The sequence below is a fragment of the Micropterus salmoides genome, unplaced genomic scaffold (assembly GCF_014851395.1).
Source record: "Micropterus salmoides isolate LMB-PRFRI ecotype aquatic unplaced genomic scaffold, ASM1485139v1 Ms_hic_scaffold_3715, whole genome shotgun sequence".
Classification (NCBI taxonomy): Eukaryota; Metazoa; Chordata; class Actinopteri; order Centrarchiformes; family Centrarchidae; genus Micropterus; species Micropterus salmoides.
The window spans coordinates 21228-39266 of NW_024043057.1; the positions used below are offsets into that span (position 1 = coordinate 21228).

Here is an 18039-nt window from a genome sequence, read left to right on the forward strand (position 1 = left end):
AATAATCCTTATTTGTAGAGCACTTTTCAAAAACAAGTTACAAAGTGCTTTAACAAGTGTAGAGAATAATACAAAAAAACAAGATAAGAGCATGAAAAATTAATATAAAATTAGTAAAATACAATAAAATAAAAGGGATAAAATAAAGTCAAATAAGATCGGGAAAGGCTCTCCTATAATAGTATGTTTTAAGAAGGGACTTAAAAGAGTTCACTGACTCAGCTGACCTGATTTCCTCGGGCAGGCTGTTCCAGAGCCTCGGGGCCCTGACAGCAAACGCTCTGTCCCCTTTAGTTTTCAGTCGAGACTCTGGAACAGACAACAGACCTCTGCCCGAGGATCTCAAGGTACGTGCTGGTGTGTATGGGACTAAAAGTTCAGAAATATAACAAGGCGAGAGGCCATGAAGAGCTTTAAAAGTAATCGATAGAATTTTAAAGTCAATTCTAAAACATACTGGGAGCCAGTGTAATGAAGCTAAAATAGGAGTAATGTGGTCATATTTCTTTGTTCTGGTTAAAAGCCTGGCAGCTGAGTTCTGGACAGTCTGGAGTCGATCAATAGATTTTTGGGTTAAACAGGTGAAAAGGCTGTTGCAATAATCCAGGCGTGATGAGATGAAGGCGTGTAAAATGGTCTCGGTGTCCTTAAAAGTTAACATAGATCGAATTTTTGCTATATTTCTAAGTTGATAAAACCATGATTGAACAAGCTTTGTGGTGTGCTGCTCGAAATTTAAATTACTATCAAACCAAACACCAAGGTTCTTTGCCACAGGCTTAATGTGATTTACTAGGGAACCAGCAGATGGCAGTATTTGATTTGCCATCTGCTGAGACCCAATGACCAGGATTTCTGTTTTGTCTGAGTTCAGCTGGAGGAAATTATTTTGACATCCATTTTTTAACTTCACAAAGGCAGTTGTTAAGTGAACTCAGCATTCCAGGGTCGTTGGATCAGACGGGCAAGTATATTTGTGTGTCATCAGCATAAATATGAAAAGAAATGCCATGTTTATGGATAATATGTCCAAGGGAAAGCAGATACAAGGAAAACAAAATGGGTCCTAAGACCGACCCCTGAGGCACACCATATTTAACTGGACAGAATGAGGAGACATAGTTGTTTACAGACACACAAAACTTCCTATTTGACAGGTAGGATGAAAACCATTCTAGGGCAGTACCAGAGATCCCCACCCAGTGCCTCAGTCTGTCTAACATGATGTTGTGATCAATGGTGTCAAAAGCAGCGCTAAGGTCCAGGAGTACTAGGACTGAGCACATACCTTCATCAGCAGACATTAAAAGGTCATTGGTGACTTTAAGCAGGGCAGTCTCAGTGCTGTGGTACTTCCTAAAACCAGACTGAAACTTTTCAAATAATTTGTTATTTTCCAGCACAGTGAGCAGCTGTTTGGACACAATTCTTTCTAGAATCTATGCAATAAAAGGCAGTTTTGAAATTGGTCTAAAATTATGTGGGAGGGAGGGATCTAAACCAGGTTTCTTTAAAAGTGGGTTCACGCAAGCCGTTTTAAAATAATCAGGGACACAACCAGTAGATAGGGAGCTGTTGAAAACAGAGATCAAAGGTGGCCCAACAGAATCTATTACTTTCAGATGTAACACCAAAATGTTTGACCTATCAGATTCTGTGACTACACCCAAACAACAATGTTTTCCTAACCTTAACCAAGTACTTTTGGTGCCTAAACTGCAACCGCTTCACATCGTCAACAAAGCCTTAACTTCACAGTCAAGCGCCACAGAATCTGATAGGTCACACAGACATGGGAGAACATGCAAACTCCACATAGAAAGGCCAGGGCAACCAGGGTTTGATGCTGTCTCACCAAGTTTTTCTTAGCACGTGGTTATTTTATAGAAACTTGTCCCTTTATCTTTCTTGGACCATGTAAACTTTTCCATCAGATTTAAGGTAAATTGTTAAAGAGAAGAAAAGGCAGCTTCATTTGTTCACCTGTTCTGCTCTGGCCACCATATGCAGCTGCAGTGCTCTCCGACAGTAGTGCAGCGGGCATCGAGCAGCTGCTCTCTCATGTTGTCTGCTCAAACCCATCTGAAACACGCCCCTTTCTCTGGAGGCAAACCAAAGACAATAAGTTGCCACTTCCTGCTCGGAAGATTGTTGAGATCATTGACACAAGAAACAGAGGGCCGTGATCCAGAGCAAGATGTCTCCACAACTTTGGGCCAGATTACAGTGAAATTGTGTGTGGATATTCTCCAGAAGAAGAAGGACTGCAGTATGTGTGTTCAGGCAAAGATACATCTAAATGTATTTTGAAATAATACACCAAATACCCTAATTTTAAGTGTATCAAAATGGTCTACAAAATACAGCAGCCATGCCATGTATCAAAATAAACCACTGCATTTTTGCATTTCGAAAACACCAAAAATACTTTTGCAGTACAATGTTGCTAATGACAATAAGGCACAGGTGTGTGCATTTAACAAGTTACACCATCTTGTGGCTTTCTTTTGTTTTTTCATGCACAATGAAAACTTTACATAGGCTGAAAGTAGCAAGCTAATGTTAACTGTGAGGGCTGCTACTTGGGTCAAATAGTTAGCTAGAACATTACGTAAACTGATAAATGATTTAGCCTAGACTATTAAAATGAACACCCATACATAATATGAACTGTAAACAATTGTAGCAATTAATGCTAAAAATCAATGGAAAGCTAGCAAATTATACATTTCTCACCTTGATCTTCCTCGCGTCTGGATCCATTTTCTGTTCTGATCTCAACTCATCTCAAATCTGTCCAAATTACTGAGTAAACATCAAACAGAGACAGAATTTTTATGATGCCATCACAAAGACTTCTCACAAAGCATATTACAGTAGTATTTTGATACAACAATTTTGAAGCCATTTTCATCAACACTATCAAATACAAATTACAAAATCCTATTTTGTATTTGAAATACATGTATCATAAATACTGTCCATTCCTGCATGTGCTGCCTCTTGTAAAGTAATGGCTTGATTGCCTGGGTTCCCCAGAGGAGAAAACTAAATTATCTGACAAACACCTGAAATATTAATGACCTCATGGCCTTTTCACTTAGTGCCATCCTGAGGACAAACTTAGCAGATTTAGTTTCACTTCAATCAATAAGCTCTAAAACCACCAAAAAACTGCCAGTATGCTATGTTCCAAGTGATGCCTTTTTAATGCCATGTTACACCGAAACCAGAAATCACATGATTTCGTTTTTTGAAAGTGACTCCATGAATACCATTAGTTGTTTCTTTTTATTGTTAATATTTATTTGATTTGGTCTCTGTTTTTGATAATTGCTGGGGGCTCGGGTTACTGTATATTTACATATTTTTCATTTATGTTTTTTATTGTACTTTTATTTTACTTTGTTGTATTGTAGGAACATTGAACATGTCAGAACCTCTTGTTCTGTTCGTCCAGGGAAAGTTGATTGAGTACTTTTGGTTTTGAGCTCTGCCATGCTTTACATTCATACAGTAACACACCCTCAGTCCTGGCAAGCTGTACTGTTGACGAAAACAATAATGTCGCTTGCTCAAGAGCATCAGGGCAAAGGCTGTTAGAACTATTTTGTCTTAATCCTGGTTTTAATATCAAGTGTGATGTAGTGACGGACCTGATGTTCCAGCTTCAACAAATACCATTCTGACAAAGCTCATACTGACCTTCTTCTTTTAGCTGGGACACATGCACACATTCCAATGAGTACAGAGCGAAGAATAAAAGAGGAAGCACTTGCATATCAAACACAAACAGACAGTGTTTGCTGAGTGTTTGACCAGTTCAAACACAGAACCCCAGACACACACAGCTGAACACACACACAATGGAGTCAGAAAAGAAAGAGGAAGCAGACAGATGATTAATTATTTATTATTATTTTCCAGAACTAATAATAAGACAACAGAAGATTAAAAGAGCTTTTAACGTAGACTCTAAGGACTGTAGGTTCACGCATGTAATCCATATAATCACTGTCAACCATTTCTTTTGAAGCTACTGCAAATTAGTTCCAGTGAAAAGTTGCATTGGGATTATTGCAGAGATCTCAGAGACAAATATTTCAAAACCATAGCACACATATGGCTTGAGGTTAAGTGAGAAAATGTGTGAAGTATTTTTTCATTTGGGTCAACTGACTGTCAAACAGCTTCGAAGTGAGAACCAAAATGTTCCCACTTTCTAAACACATTGTCACCAAGATAGAAATACAAGAGCACACACACAAACATTAACATGGAAGATTGTCTCTGATTTACTTTGATTTGATGCTTGTGTGACCTGACTGACAGCTGTGGTTGTTAAGTCGTGGTGTTTATGTGTATGAGTGTGTTGTGCTAATTTGTTTGTGCTAATTATAGATTCAAATGCATTTACACACACACACACACACACACACACACACACACACACACACACCCACACACTATAGTCGGACAGGCTTGCTGTAGCCAGTAGTGAATAATACTCTCAGTATATGTCTAATCACCTAAAGAACTGTAAAACACACATTGTGTATTGTATGTTTATCTGTGATCAGCAGGCTGCCACCTCGAAGTTCTGTTTGATGAATGTTCACACACATCACCACTGACACTTGACATAGCTGTTGTCCACCCTGAAGGTGTGGATGCAGGGAAGTGGGTGTGTTTTCAACAGATTAAAGAGATTAAATACCATTGTTGCTATATTCAGGTTCGGCCAGCAAGCTGGCATGGTTAGAAATGTGCCTTTACTCACCACCAACAGATTTCAGACAGTGTCCTCCACAGTACTATTTTTATTGTTCCATCAAGCATGAATCATATGATATTGGCTGACTGGACACGGAAATAATTAACTTCTTCCGTAGTTTTATGATGGTTCAAAACTACCATTATGAAATATTATGCCATGGCCACAGCTGCCTGCTGTGGCCCAAAATGACTGAGAGCTGTGAGAGTGAACCAAAACAGTAAAGTTGCGGACTAGAAAATTAAAACAATGAGGTGAAACTTTCAGGGTTACTCATTGAGCTACACAGAGCTAGGAGTCTACTCTCCAGGTCTCGCATACACTCAGTAATTTAGATGTCCATATAGCCAGAAATCCTTGAAATATCCTAGCTATAGATAACACATGAAAGCAGGGAACACCCAGTGGGTGATACTTTGATGTCTGTGGGTCGTCCCCCTCTGTCACCTTCAAAGGAAAAACCAAAGCACAAGTTTTAGGGCAGTGCACCAACATGACATGCTACATCAGTCCTTGCCTGGAAGATTTTATATAAAGCATGAGAATGTATTTTAGATTATCTGCTTTAGACAATGTTATCCAAAGCAATTAATGTTATCTGATGTAATAATAGTTTACTCATGCTTTTGCTATTTTATTATGTTTCTTCCTATTTTTGTTATGTGCTGTTGTTGAATGTTTGATCTGTGATCCACATTTGCTTTTTCAAGAGAATGTTACAATAAATGTGATCGGATAAGGGTTTGGAGTTAAAGTTACGTTAATCATACGATAATAACATGCTAACTTAGGTCTTGTTTGTTTTTACTCTTACTGTATGTAGAGTAGTACTGATAATCAGCGTATGTGTGCCCTTTTCTGTTAATGACTCTGAAGTCCTGTGGTTTATGTTCAATGTGTGCCAACAGATGTTAATTTCTTTTTGGCATTTGTGGACAGAAAAATTAAAGTGAGTGAGGCAGTGGAATAAGCTTCAACATCTGGATAACCAACATCATTAACAGGCAATAGTAAAACTGTGTTAGAAAGAAGCACACATTCCTGTGGAAAAGAAAATAGAAAGCATTGAAGTTACAGCAGAAGATAGATTTTTTTATGGACACATTTAAGAGTAGATAGAAGGGATGTAAGAGAAGAAATCCACTGTGCGTTTGCATTAAAAACTAATTGAAAATGACAAAAATCTTTAAGCGCAATCGACTGCATGCACACGTTTTTACAGACTGTGGGAGGGGAAAGAGAAGAGAAGCGAATAGCTCATTGTGATTAGGTAGGACCATTTGAATCATTGCTAAATGTCATTTTATCAAGTATGTTAGATTACAATGTTAGAATACAAATCTTATAGTACCTTTGTTAGCCTCCCTAGCACCTCTATGAAAGGCAATATCTGTCAGTTGATCGTTCTACAATTTTAGACTTTCCAGACTGAAATATCTCCCCCAAAATGTATTCTGTCCCTGTCAGGATGAAATAATGGATCCCCTGACATTTTATCTAGCACCATCATCAGGTCTATATTTAAATTTATCCAATACATTGGTTTATGACAAGAAACCTGCAAAACTACATATGGGACATTCCCATCAGCCTTACTTTGTTGTTAAGAAGCAAATGTTAGCATGCTAACACGATTCCATTAACTTTTTTTGTTGTTACGTTTTTCCTCCCTGCAGCTCCAGCTGTTCATATAAGCATATTTGTTTTGCCTTGTCAGCAATCTTGATGAAAATTGTATTGTTTTATTAAAATGGGAACACAATTTTTAGGCAGACAGTTTTAAAAGAACATAGAAACTCCAAAGTGTCTTCAAAAGGTACAAGCCCTGGCGACCTTTACTTCAATAGTTTCTGACTTACCCTCAAATATTAGTCATCACTGGTCCAACCTGAAATTTTACTGTTGGATGACATCAACTTGAAGACATTACCAATCATACCAGTTCACACAAATTCAGAATACAACTTGGAAACTAGATTAGTGAAATTACATTGTATGTTATCGGCATGTGGTTCTTAATGTAAGTACGTTTGCTAACCAAAATCAAAATGGGCAGTTGACAAGTGATGGTAGTAGAATATAATGCAGCCTGTCTGGATATCATACCTTTCAACAGATCAGCAGAGCAGTGACAGCAGTACTGAAATATTTATCACTGTTTCCATTTCACACGCTCTAATTGCTCTGTATCTATCTGATGGGGAGACAAAGCGGGGGATGCAAACAACGGCTGAGAGAGGAAGAGACATGGAGGGAAAGGAAGAGGTTGACAAAATAGTTCATGTAATACACTGTAAAACACCTAAATCAACCCTAAGTAAGAGTGCAAGTCAGATACATATTTACATATCACAATTGTCATTGGTGTTAAATATTGAATTATAGCACTATATTTGTGAATTCATTTTTCACAGTTCTTCACATGCGGTGGAAACACAAGCAGATAATGTTGATTTATTTCCTATATTGGCTCCAGCTTGTCACGGTTCTGTGTTTTTCTTCCCTAAGGCTGGGTTTACACGTGATTGTGTGGTTAATAACAGTCACAGGTATGGCAAAGGTTTTGATGTTGATAGCACCACCACAACACTACAGTTTTTCTTGCTTAATGCTGGTTTGAAACTGCAACAAACTCCACCGGCATCAGAAGGAGATAACACTGCTCAAGCTGGCCACCCACAGTTTTTGTGGTCTCCACTTAGTCAAGGCTGTTTCTGAACGTTTTAGGCCAGAATTCCACTGGCAGCCAGGGGACTGATCTTTTCTTTATAATATTTTTTAGGAATTAGAATACTTTCACAGTATTTTATCATATATATTCGGTGTCATTTCATCCACATCATCTGTCCATAGATCTCTTTCACAGCAGACATTATGGCATGTCATAGCAGGAAAGGCATAGGTGTTATTGGTAACATTAAAGGTGATGTGAGTCACTTTCAGTGGAACTGAGCTATCATTAACAAAATGTTTATCACATGTACTTTTCCTACTGTGACAAGTAAAAATGTCTGCTGTGAAAAAGGTCTAATAGTACCTTTGCACTTACTACACCAGTTCCTGCCATGTCTTATCCTGGTTTTAATCTTATTCTGGATATGATGTGGAACATAAACCTGGTTATTCATTCATTTCCTCAAGTCTAACGTCATCCAAGTTACAGATAATCTGTGCAGGAGTGTCTCTGACGCCTCAACATCACAATCAGGCTCTATTATTTCTGTATTGAGGTGCAGGTATTATTCACATGAGCAGGGGTGGAAGAAGCAAACAGGTCCTTTACTTAAGGAAAAGTAATAATACCACACTGTGAAAATACTCCACTGCAAGTAAAAGACATGCATTCAAACCCTTACTTAAGTATAAGCATCATCTGCAGTAAGTATCAAAAGTAAAAGTATTTAGGTACAGTTGAGTGTACTTAGTTACTCTACACCTCGTACAATGCACACTTTAGGCCAGAGCAGTTTAGCTCTGCATTGAAACAACATTGTTTCTTATATTTTGTATAGTGTTCTGGTATTTTATGTAATATCCATTTGGAGGGGAAGTCAGTATAGATCTATTGTAGACAGGTTGACAAGTTTTCAACCAACAGCAGCACTTTAAAGAGTTGGTTCACCCGCACAATGTCACAGAAATGGACATAAAACAACCACTATGCTTGCATTATTCACTGCTGCTCGCTATCATGTAATAAACTGAAACTGCTCTATTTAAATATTTTGTGGCTCAGCGGCTCACTCGCTCACAACGCTGTGCCTTCAGAGTCTCTTTGGTGCTTCTACAAGCAGTGCTAGGCAATAGCCTATCTCGACTATGCCTAGAAACTGCACTGCACATGATATTTCTATAGCTGCCATAGCGCCAATGTGTAATTACATTTTTTCGGAGGTGCACATCAGCTATGGCATCTACATGTGTAAGCTCCAACCATATCTATTAAAATGCAAAACATTATAAGTGTTAGTGGGTTGACAGGTTCATGTGACTTCATGCGGCGCTGCGCTAACGTCATGCATGCTGAACCTTAACATCCAGAGCACCGACGACCCCAGTACCGGGGGCAGCACGCGATTTTCGCGCAAAATACAAATGGGAAAATCATGTCTGAAACTACTTTTGCATCACCCTATCCATGCTACACACCTCTTTGAAGCTAGGAGGCTCTAGAACGTCAAACCAACCATTTTTTCCCCCACACATCAAACACCAAGCATCTAAATGAGCTTATATCACAACATAAATCGCTCTGTAATGGGTGTACATGGCTGCAGTTATTGCTATCCAGATATCTCTAATCTCATCCTACACCACAGTCCGACCACTCTAAAGAAAGCTCAGCCCCAACTCTGATCAGTTGTGTAACTCATATCACTCAAATCACAAAACTCACAGAGTCATTAGCCAGATAATAATAATAACAACAAACGCACAATACATATAGAGTTACAACCACTAATTTGCCTTTGCCATTTTTGTTGTTTTCGTCCAAAAACAGCTGTTTTCTGTATGTGAAAATTTCGCCCGGGCCACCACCTTGGTATTGTGCAATCCCTGAGCTGTTAGGTTTCGTTTCTCTCATCAAAATGAAGGAGAGAAGAAGTGTTGCTCAGGAACAGATGGTCTTTATTGCCGTCTACAGGCTGACCCATAGGAGCTACACAGACATCCAATACACCAAGGATGTTCTGTTTTCAAGTTGTGGGCCTACAGTAGCATTTTAATCTACAGGATGATGGTTTTGATAGTGATATTGCTATTAAAATATATCTCCATTTACCTTTTAATTGAAAAATAAATAGGTTTATTTACACTTGATTCATATTCCTTAGCTTCTGACGTTTCAAAGGAGAATTATGCATCTAGGCCTAACGGTTGAGGAGTTATTACTGATTCATTTTGGTTCTGGTATTTTAGGAGTTTTTCCTGGAAATAGGTGTCTGTTTCCAAGAGGGTAAGTCATGCTGGCTAGAAATTGTGTCTGACTTTTTCGGCCGCTGCAAAACGGCACAATGTCACATGACATTAAAGCCTTGGGGGAGACTTTTTTACGGCTGCACAAAGTGGGAAGCACTTCTATGATGACAGAACTACCCTCATTGGTTTTAAGACTTCACAGACACGCACGACTTGTGTGTTGTTATTATTCTAAGAGCTTCAGATTCGTTATCTCTTCTGAAGGGGATGCAATGTATTTGATCTCCTTCTGGCAGCTCACTTTTAAAGTGTGGTCACCGTTTTACACTATAGTTTTCAAATCCTTGCAAAAGCTTACAAAACACTTCAGGAGTGTTATTGTAAAAGATGTTAAGTATTTGCACCTACTATGGTGGCCCTTTTTTAACAGTAGCCTCGGCACTAGCCTATACACCTTAACCCATTGCCTATTGCCTAAGATGTTTTCATAAGATACTGGGAGTGTGTCAAAACTGAACTTGTTTCCTGCCTGACGATAGTCTAAACAACATATTTTGGAGTCAGTAAACCTTAGTGTATAGGTTTTGCAAATCAGTCATATTGAGGATAACACTTATGTACATAAAAAAAACACCTTTGCTGTTCATTTTATTCCTCAGGCAAAAATACAGGATTTCAAATGCATCGATTTCAAATGCATCGATTTCATCTGCGACAAAAAAAGAGGCAAATGCTGCGAGGTCAGCCATTGTTCTAAGCTCACAAACTCTAGGGGAAGTAGAATGTATCCGACTTGATTGCAGTGTTTTTATACCCCATCCCTGTAGTCGCCTGTAGCTCACTTTTGTCTATCAAGTTGGTGAAGGTCAGCAATCCCAAAACAGACAGTTTGCAATGTTTTCGGATGTCCTTGAAACGTTGTGGATTGGGTTTCGAGTTATGTTTTCTCCTGTTTGTTGTTTGTCGCCAACTTTGTAAACACAACTGTGTGTAAAATGCATTGCTCTTGTTTGCACAACATGGTGTTCAAGGCACCACTGTTTCCGTTGAAAAAACGTTTTGCTACGTTTTGTCAGTGCTGAATTCAACCCTGCAGTCATCTCTAACGCACCTATTACAGGCTGAGGATTGGTCAATTTACAGCGCCCCTCTTTAGATGTGAGGAGCCAATGAAATTCTGCTCAGGGCCCCAAAATTTCTTGTGCAGTCCCTGTTTGAGAGAGAGAGAGAGGGGTGGGGGGAGAATGAAGAGAGAGAGGGGGACAGAGAGACATGCGGACAGACAGCGAGGGCGGAGAATACAGGCAGAGAGACATACAGAGAGAGAGAGAGAGAGAGAGAGAGAGAGCGAGAGCGAGGGAGCAGGCTGGGCTCCGGCAGTTGGTCGGTATGTAGCAGCAGCGGAGCTTCTGCCGGGGATTACAAAGAGGTAAAAACGCGCCTTGGATAGAAAATATCACCAACTGGATTAAAATAAGACCACCCGAGGATGCGACGCACACCTTCCGCCTGAAGGAGAATAAAAAACACGCCGATATTCCGCTGATTTATCACAGTTTTTTACGAAAATGGCGAACGACTCCCCGGCCAAAAGTCTGGTGGATATAGACCTCGCATCCCTCAGGGTGAGTGTGTGTTACACAGACATTTTCAGAGTACATTTAAATTTTTTCATATTCACAAATAAAAACACAACCACGTCGTATGCAGTGCTGTTGTTGACACAGCCCTGCGGTGGCTTTTCTTTGTCCAAATACTGCTGGCATGCGAGGCCAGCAGACCGGGCGCAGCTGACTCCTACATCGAACGAACCCACTTGTAAATACTAACGTTACACTTAATCAATGATTTATATTTGTTTGTTTTTCTGCTTAAAAAATACAGGATCCTGCTGGGATTTTCGAGTTGGTGGAAGTGGTTGGAAATGGCACCTATGGACAAGTCTACAAGGTTGGTGTGAGCCTCCATCTCTATCTGTGTGTGCGCGCCTGTGTGTGTGTGTGTGTGTGTGTGTGTGTTAAAGCCCAACCTAGAGAACAAACGGGCGGAAACTGAAGCGCAAACATGCATTTATGTATTTTTTCCCCTCTCACGGTCTTAGGAAAACGTTTATTATAACATGCCCCCTCCCCTCCTCACTTGGGACCGGTGCGGTCTGGACTGGATTATCTCTCTGATAGCGTTTGGGCCTCTCGCTGCTTCACATCTATTCATTAGCCTATTTTTTTATTTTAGCAATGCAAACATCATCCCAGTACACCTATTTTGGTCGTCCCCCCCCCCCCACTGCCGTCTCCTCCTCCTCTCATCCACACCCCAGTAAAATATGCCTTGCATACTGTATGCTTTGCATTGCATTGATCAGGCCAACCCCATCCGTGCATGACAGCCTTTACCACGCTGACCGACTTGTGCGCCATTGGGTGGGCGGTGTTTCATTGCGCATTTGTTCACACCATTGCACAGCAGGCCTTTTGCTGGAGTGGCTCTGTGTTGCATTAATGGGGATAGCACTGATCGCACACACACACAAACAGAGGAAAAGGTATTTGATGGAGACCTGGTTCTCCTGCAGCCCAGATTTCCACCTCCAGTGCTCCATCAGAGATGAGCAGCGACATCATCCTGCTGTTGCCTTGTATAAATGAGAGCAGAGGAAAGAGGATGACTGGGTCAGAGCTACAGGATCTGCCCAGGCATTTACTGAGCTGTTTCATTTGAAGGTAATCGCATGCGGCTCTCTCATGTGAGGAAATGTGCATTGTTGTTGTATGTGGCAGATTGCAAACCACAGTGTTGGTGTACTTTATCAAAGCCTTGGCATTTCTGAACATGCTTTGTTTGGAATTATGTCATGTTAATGTCATATGACCTGTAATCAGAGGGGGAGAAACGTTCAACATTTACCAAAGAAGCATTACATTATGGTTTACTTACCATGAATTATGGACTTTGTTGGATATGCCCAAGCTTTCTCTAAAACGAGATTACCAGTCATACTTACCACTTGGATGCTGTATGCTCTGCTAAATATACCAACCTCCACATGACATTGATGGCTGCATTAGCGAAGCAGAGCCAGAGGTGATTCAGTCACTTCAAAATGAGAATATACACCTGGAGACAAGTTGATATTGTGAAGCTGGATAGCAGTGCACCCTAAATGATGATTTTCACATCATCCTTGTAGGTGGATATGTGTAAATTTCTTATGACAGCTTCAGACTTGTACGAGCTATGTTACTATATTTACAGTATTATAATCAGCTCTACTTGAGAGCAACACGCTACAGTGTGTGTGTGTGTGTGTGTGTGTGTGTGTGTGTGTGTGTGTGTATGGTTGAGTTTAAATGTCATACATGCTTCCATGTGGCTCTGAAAGAGTCCAAAATAGAGGCAGGCACTGTGGATGTGGTTCTGTTTATGCTGTATCGGGTGTACGTTCACACAGTGCAGTCCTGCAGTAACATACAGTCAGCACAGTCATAATTTGGGGATGCACAAGTCCACTAGTGTCCACATGGACCCTTGCAGACATGAGCAGATGATATGCGGAAAGTATATTTTGATCTTTATTCTTCTTCCTGTATGACATAAACTGGCTATTGCTTAGCAGTTTATCGGCTGATGTTTATGGGAAACTTAACACAAATTAACTAACAAACAGTATGGCGTGCTCCTGGAAACTTCAAAATATAGGTCTATATGAGGAGCCATTTTGGGCCTTTATGTGCACAGCTGAAGGGGATGTTACTCACTGGAACTGCTGCAACAAAATTAGGTCATAAGATGTTGACACTGAATCATCATTGTCTGAACATAAATCGTCTGTAATCTCATGCACATTAGTACCATTTCTGTCACATGACGATCAGAGTAACGGCATAATAAACATCCAGGAGTCTGAGCAGGAACCTAAACTGTTGGCACTGGCTCGCTCACATGTTTAAGGGTAAACAAGACCTTGCAGGCTTTTTTTACACAAGTTCTGTGTGGCCTCAGTGTCCACAGAGCTATCTCAAGGTCTACTGTATCTCCAGTTCTGCCTCCTGAGGATTACAAAGTGACCAGCGGCCTTCAGCGATTCCACTTCTGAGAAGAGTGTCACTTTGAATCAGACTTTATGGTCATGGACAATGAGGACGGCCCTGAGGCGAGCCTCAGTGAACCCCTGCTCTGCTGTTACCTCAGTGTGAACAATGAAATGTGTCCTGATAATTATGCACAATGACTGTCGTATGCATGCATTAGGTTATATTTTTTGTGCTAGGAGAAAGCGGCACCACTGAAATCACATCTTGATTTGCTTTGAGTTTTTTCTTTTTTGTTTTATTTGGGGTTTTTTTGGCTCGGGGAGGATGGTGGCTGCTGTAAACGTTACATTAAAGCAGGGGACAAGGGGTTGTGGAAATGCTCAGATGCACTGGAACACAAATTAACCTTGACATTTTGAGTTTAGTTCCTCAGGATTCGGTGAATCACAACCACGTGTGCCATGCAAGTTTGAGCGAGAAAGAACCAAGCTCTGTTTGTGTCTGCACTGCCTGCCTCACAAACATCTGACCCAAAAGCATGCATGTGCGTGTTTGGGTCTGCACAAGTGCACTTGATCCTCAGCACTTGGTGATTGGTTGGGCTTCCCAGGCCAGCGAATGGCTGCAGAGTGTGGCTGACTGAGGTTTGTTGCAGCTGTGTGCACCGACAACAGCTGTTGGGATGGAAAAATAAAATAGGGTGGTGGGGGGTGGAGAGAGAGAGAGAAAAATACAGGAAACGAGAATCTAACTCAGAAAACAGAGAAGCATTCACCACAGTGTTTTTGTTTAGTTGTAAGACAAATTCTGAAGGACCTCAATGTATCTCTCCACATTGTTTGACAAAGTACATGTTAGATCATAAACATCTAGGAAATCTGGTGTTCAAAAATCCCCATCTTAATTTTTTTTTGTTGAAATTTTTACTTCTAAGTGAAAACATCTGTCCGTATGTTTTCAATTTCACTTGTTTCCCATGCGATTTTCTTGATACTCTTGCGGTGATCAGCCTTATTCTTGATAGTAACAAGTACTTCTCATTTATTTAGGTAATGTGATGTTTACAATGTCGGAAATTGTCCTCTTTTTTTCCCCCTCGACAAAGCCAAATTAAAAGCAAAATAAGTCAGTTAATTGAAGACATTCGTCAAGAAGAAAACATCAGCTATCAGCGTATCTGAAATTATAGAAGCAAAAACATGACTGCAAAAAACAACAACACATTAGAATAATCTAAACTTCATTAACATCAACGAAGAGTAAAAAGGTCAGATGTCACAGTGTTTCAGTTTCCATTAAACGGTGGGAGGTAAAGGAAAAATCAAATCAGAGCTGAAGAAAGAGGCAGAAGGAATTTTTAAAAGTCCGGGGTAAGACCACACTAAGCATGTGGGGCTGGGAATCCCCCTCTCTGAGGAAATGGTTTAACCCATTTATGACTTGCTGAGTTTTAGACTCACTGAGCCTCTTACCTTCAAACCACATCTGTAAGTGTTTCAGTTTTACTGAGACAGCCTGCCTTTAAGTTTAGAAAATGAGAGCAAGCAAATCAAACCTTTTTTTTAATTTTTTTTTTATTCTCTGAAATAGAGCAAAGCTGGAGTCGACAGACAGCAAGTGGATGTTTGTGAGGAAGTAGTGAAACGGCGGAAGTCATCAGTGCAGTGATGATAAGTTGGTGGCTTTGCTGTGATAACCAGATTAGAAAACCACATCTCTGTTCCTGTCAGTCTTTCATGTATCCACATGAAATGTTTCAGCAGTTTAGAAAATGACAACATGAGACAGTAAATCCTACTCGACTGGCTGATGTAGGCTCTAGAAATGGGGTGCAGATAATAGTATTGTTAATCATTTGTGTTATTAATTTCATTACCGTCATGCCCAAGAATATAAAATCAGTTTAAACAATTCTTGAACTGCAACTAAAAATTATTTTGATTAGCAATTAGATTGGATTTTTCAACATTTAATCTATAAAATTTATACCACTCTTTTTCCAGAATCCAAGGGTTCAGCTTTACATTGCTCAATTTGTTCGACAAACAGTCACAAACCCCCCAAACAGTCATATTGCGCTGTAGGTGTTTTCAGCAATTTCTGTAACTGCATGGAGATTTCAGCAATTTCTACTTCATATCAATTCAGGAATATGCAGTGTCTCACTCTGAAGCAATAAAATATTATTATATTATATTGTGTATCGTTCCCTAACCTGTCATTTCAGTGGTATGTGAGGATTTCTCTGGAGCCTTCCTGTTTTTCTACAAGGGAAACTCCAGTGTCGGATCGTGCACTGTAGATGAAGCCTGCCTGTCCGCTGAGAGCTTCTTATTAAAGTAAACGTTGGTCCTGTTTACCTTTCAGATCGGAGGATGTAAAACATCAGCAGCAGGGTCCTCTGCACTGCTGTCTTCTCTTGTCTTGCATCCATGCTGTACTTTTTTCCCCAGGGAAAAAATGCCCAAGTTGAAACTCCATTCTTAAATTACTGTTGGTGAATAACCCTCAACATAAATGCTGCTGATGCAGATCACACAGGTGTTTGTTTTTTGTTGACTTCACAGGAAGCCATTGAAGAGAAGCAAGACTTGGTGTGATATGATAACTACTTTTTAGTTTTGATTAACAGCTGTGCAGCAGCATTTTGTGTTAGCTGCATGCAGGAAACGTTCATATTTTGGAGGTTGTTTGTCACAACTAATGATTGTATTGTGGATTAATAACTCTATCTAGAGTTCAAGGCATTGTCTTCAAAATGATTCACATTGCAGTCTAACACCCTAAGGTATTCAGTTTACAGTGATAAAAGCATAAAATTCTTACAAGTGAGAAGCTGGAATCAGGAAATAAAACACACACAGATAGAACAGATAAAAAACAGCAATTCAAAGCAGTTTCACTTCCTCTGCTTCTTTTCATCCTGGCTTAATAACAGGAAAGATGCTTGGTTTTTGTCTGTTGCTGATAAAGTGAAGCTGGGTGTGGCTCTCCACACTCCACTAATAATTTGATAACCTATGTATTATTTAATTGAAAGCATAAAGCACCCTGTGTTCTCTCCTATGTTTAATCATTCTGGCATTTACAAGAACTGTGAACGCAAAAAAAACTGCAACTAATGACATATAATTATATTACTTAAGTAATCTCTCAATTATTATTTGAAATTTTATATACAAAATTACCAAAATAGTGAAAAGTTTCATAACAATTGTCTTCAGACATCTTCTTTTGTCCAAAAATCGCAAATTTTCAATGATATAAAACAGAGAAAAGCAGCATTTTTGCTTCATCAGTGACTTAAACGATCAATTGATTAGCAAACCTGTTGCTGATAAATTTCCAGTAGACAGGCTATAGTCCGTCATTTCAGCATCTTCAATCTTGAAAGCAGAAAAAAAGTCATCAGAAGCACAGAATTACATACCTCTTAAACTTCTATAGTTCTCTACTTACACCAGTTCTATGGAGAGCTATTTATAGGCCAGCCCCCACTCTGTAAAGTGGTGGAACTACAAAGCTGTCAGAAGGAATAGACTCATGCAAAGCTGGCTCACCGACCTTCCGGCTATTCAAACAGGAATGTTAGTCGTGTCTGCTGTGACCTTTCACAGCACAGGAAGTGAAGTACGACCGCAACCAACAACAACAGCAGCAGCAGCAGCAGCAGCAGAAGCAGTAAAGCGGTGTCTCCACTGAGAACTTTTCTTTACAGTCATAACTACTGTTATCTACTTTGACCTTTCCAAACAGTAGAAGTGGAAGCTCTGCTGCTGATAGCGGCAACAGGAACTTGACTTTGTTACGATTTATGATGGAGAAGTTGTGCCGCTTTTTGTTCCCAACCAGGGCTGCACCTAATCATTGTTTTCAGTGTTGATGAACAAATAGGGAATCTTTCAGTGTAAAGGTTCACCAAAAGTGTGCAAACACCCAACACACCAGGGCCCGTATTTATGAAGCTTCTCAGAATTACTCATAAGAACACGGCTAAGAACTGACTTAAGAGTAAAAAGATTCTTGGCTCAAAGCTGTGCTTAAAAGTTATCAAGCATCATAGTCCTAATTTGAGTGAAGTGTAGGACTAAATCTGAAGTGTCAGTCTTAGTGCTGATTTACGACACTTTGCTGTGCCGCAAAAAGGATTTTGGATGACAATGTAGCCAAGGACCAATCACTGAATAGATTTCCTTATTTAAGAATATTCTCAGATAAACTGATAAATTGAATGGTCAAATTCCTAATAGGAGTTTATATTCAACACACGTTTAACATAAAGACTTTTCAAGAGAATACATTATGATATAG

The 18039-nt window shown here is 39.8% G+C and overlaps 1 long non-coding RNA gene across 1 annotated transcript; it reads left to right on the forward strand.

Moving 5' to 3' along the window:
• Positions 1-11045: 11045 nt before the first annotated feature.
• LOC119884844 lies at positions 11046-16469 on the forward strand. Its single transcript, XR_005441090.1, has 3 exons — positions 11046-11319; positions 11579-11644; positions 15956-16469. It is a non-coding gene; the product is annotated as an uncharacterized LOC119884844 (long non-coding RNA).
• Positions 16470-18039: the final 1570 nt, after the last annotated feature.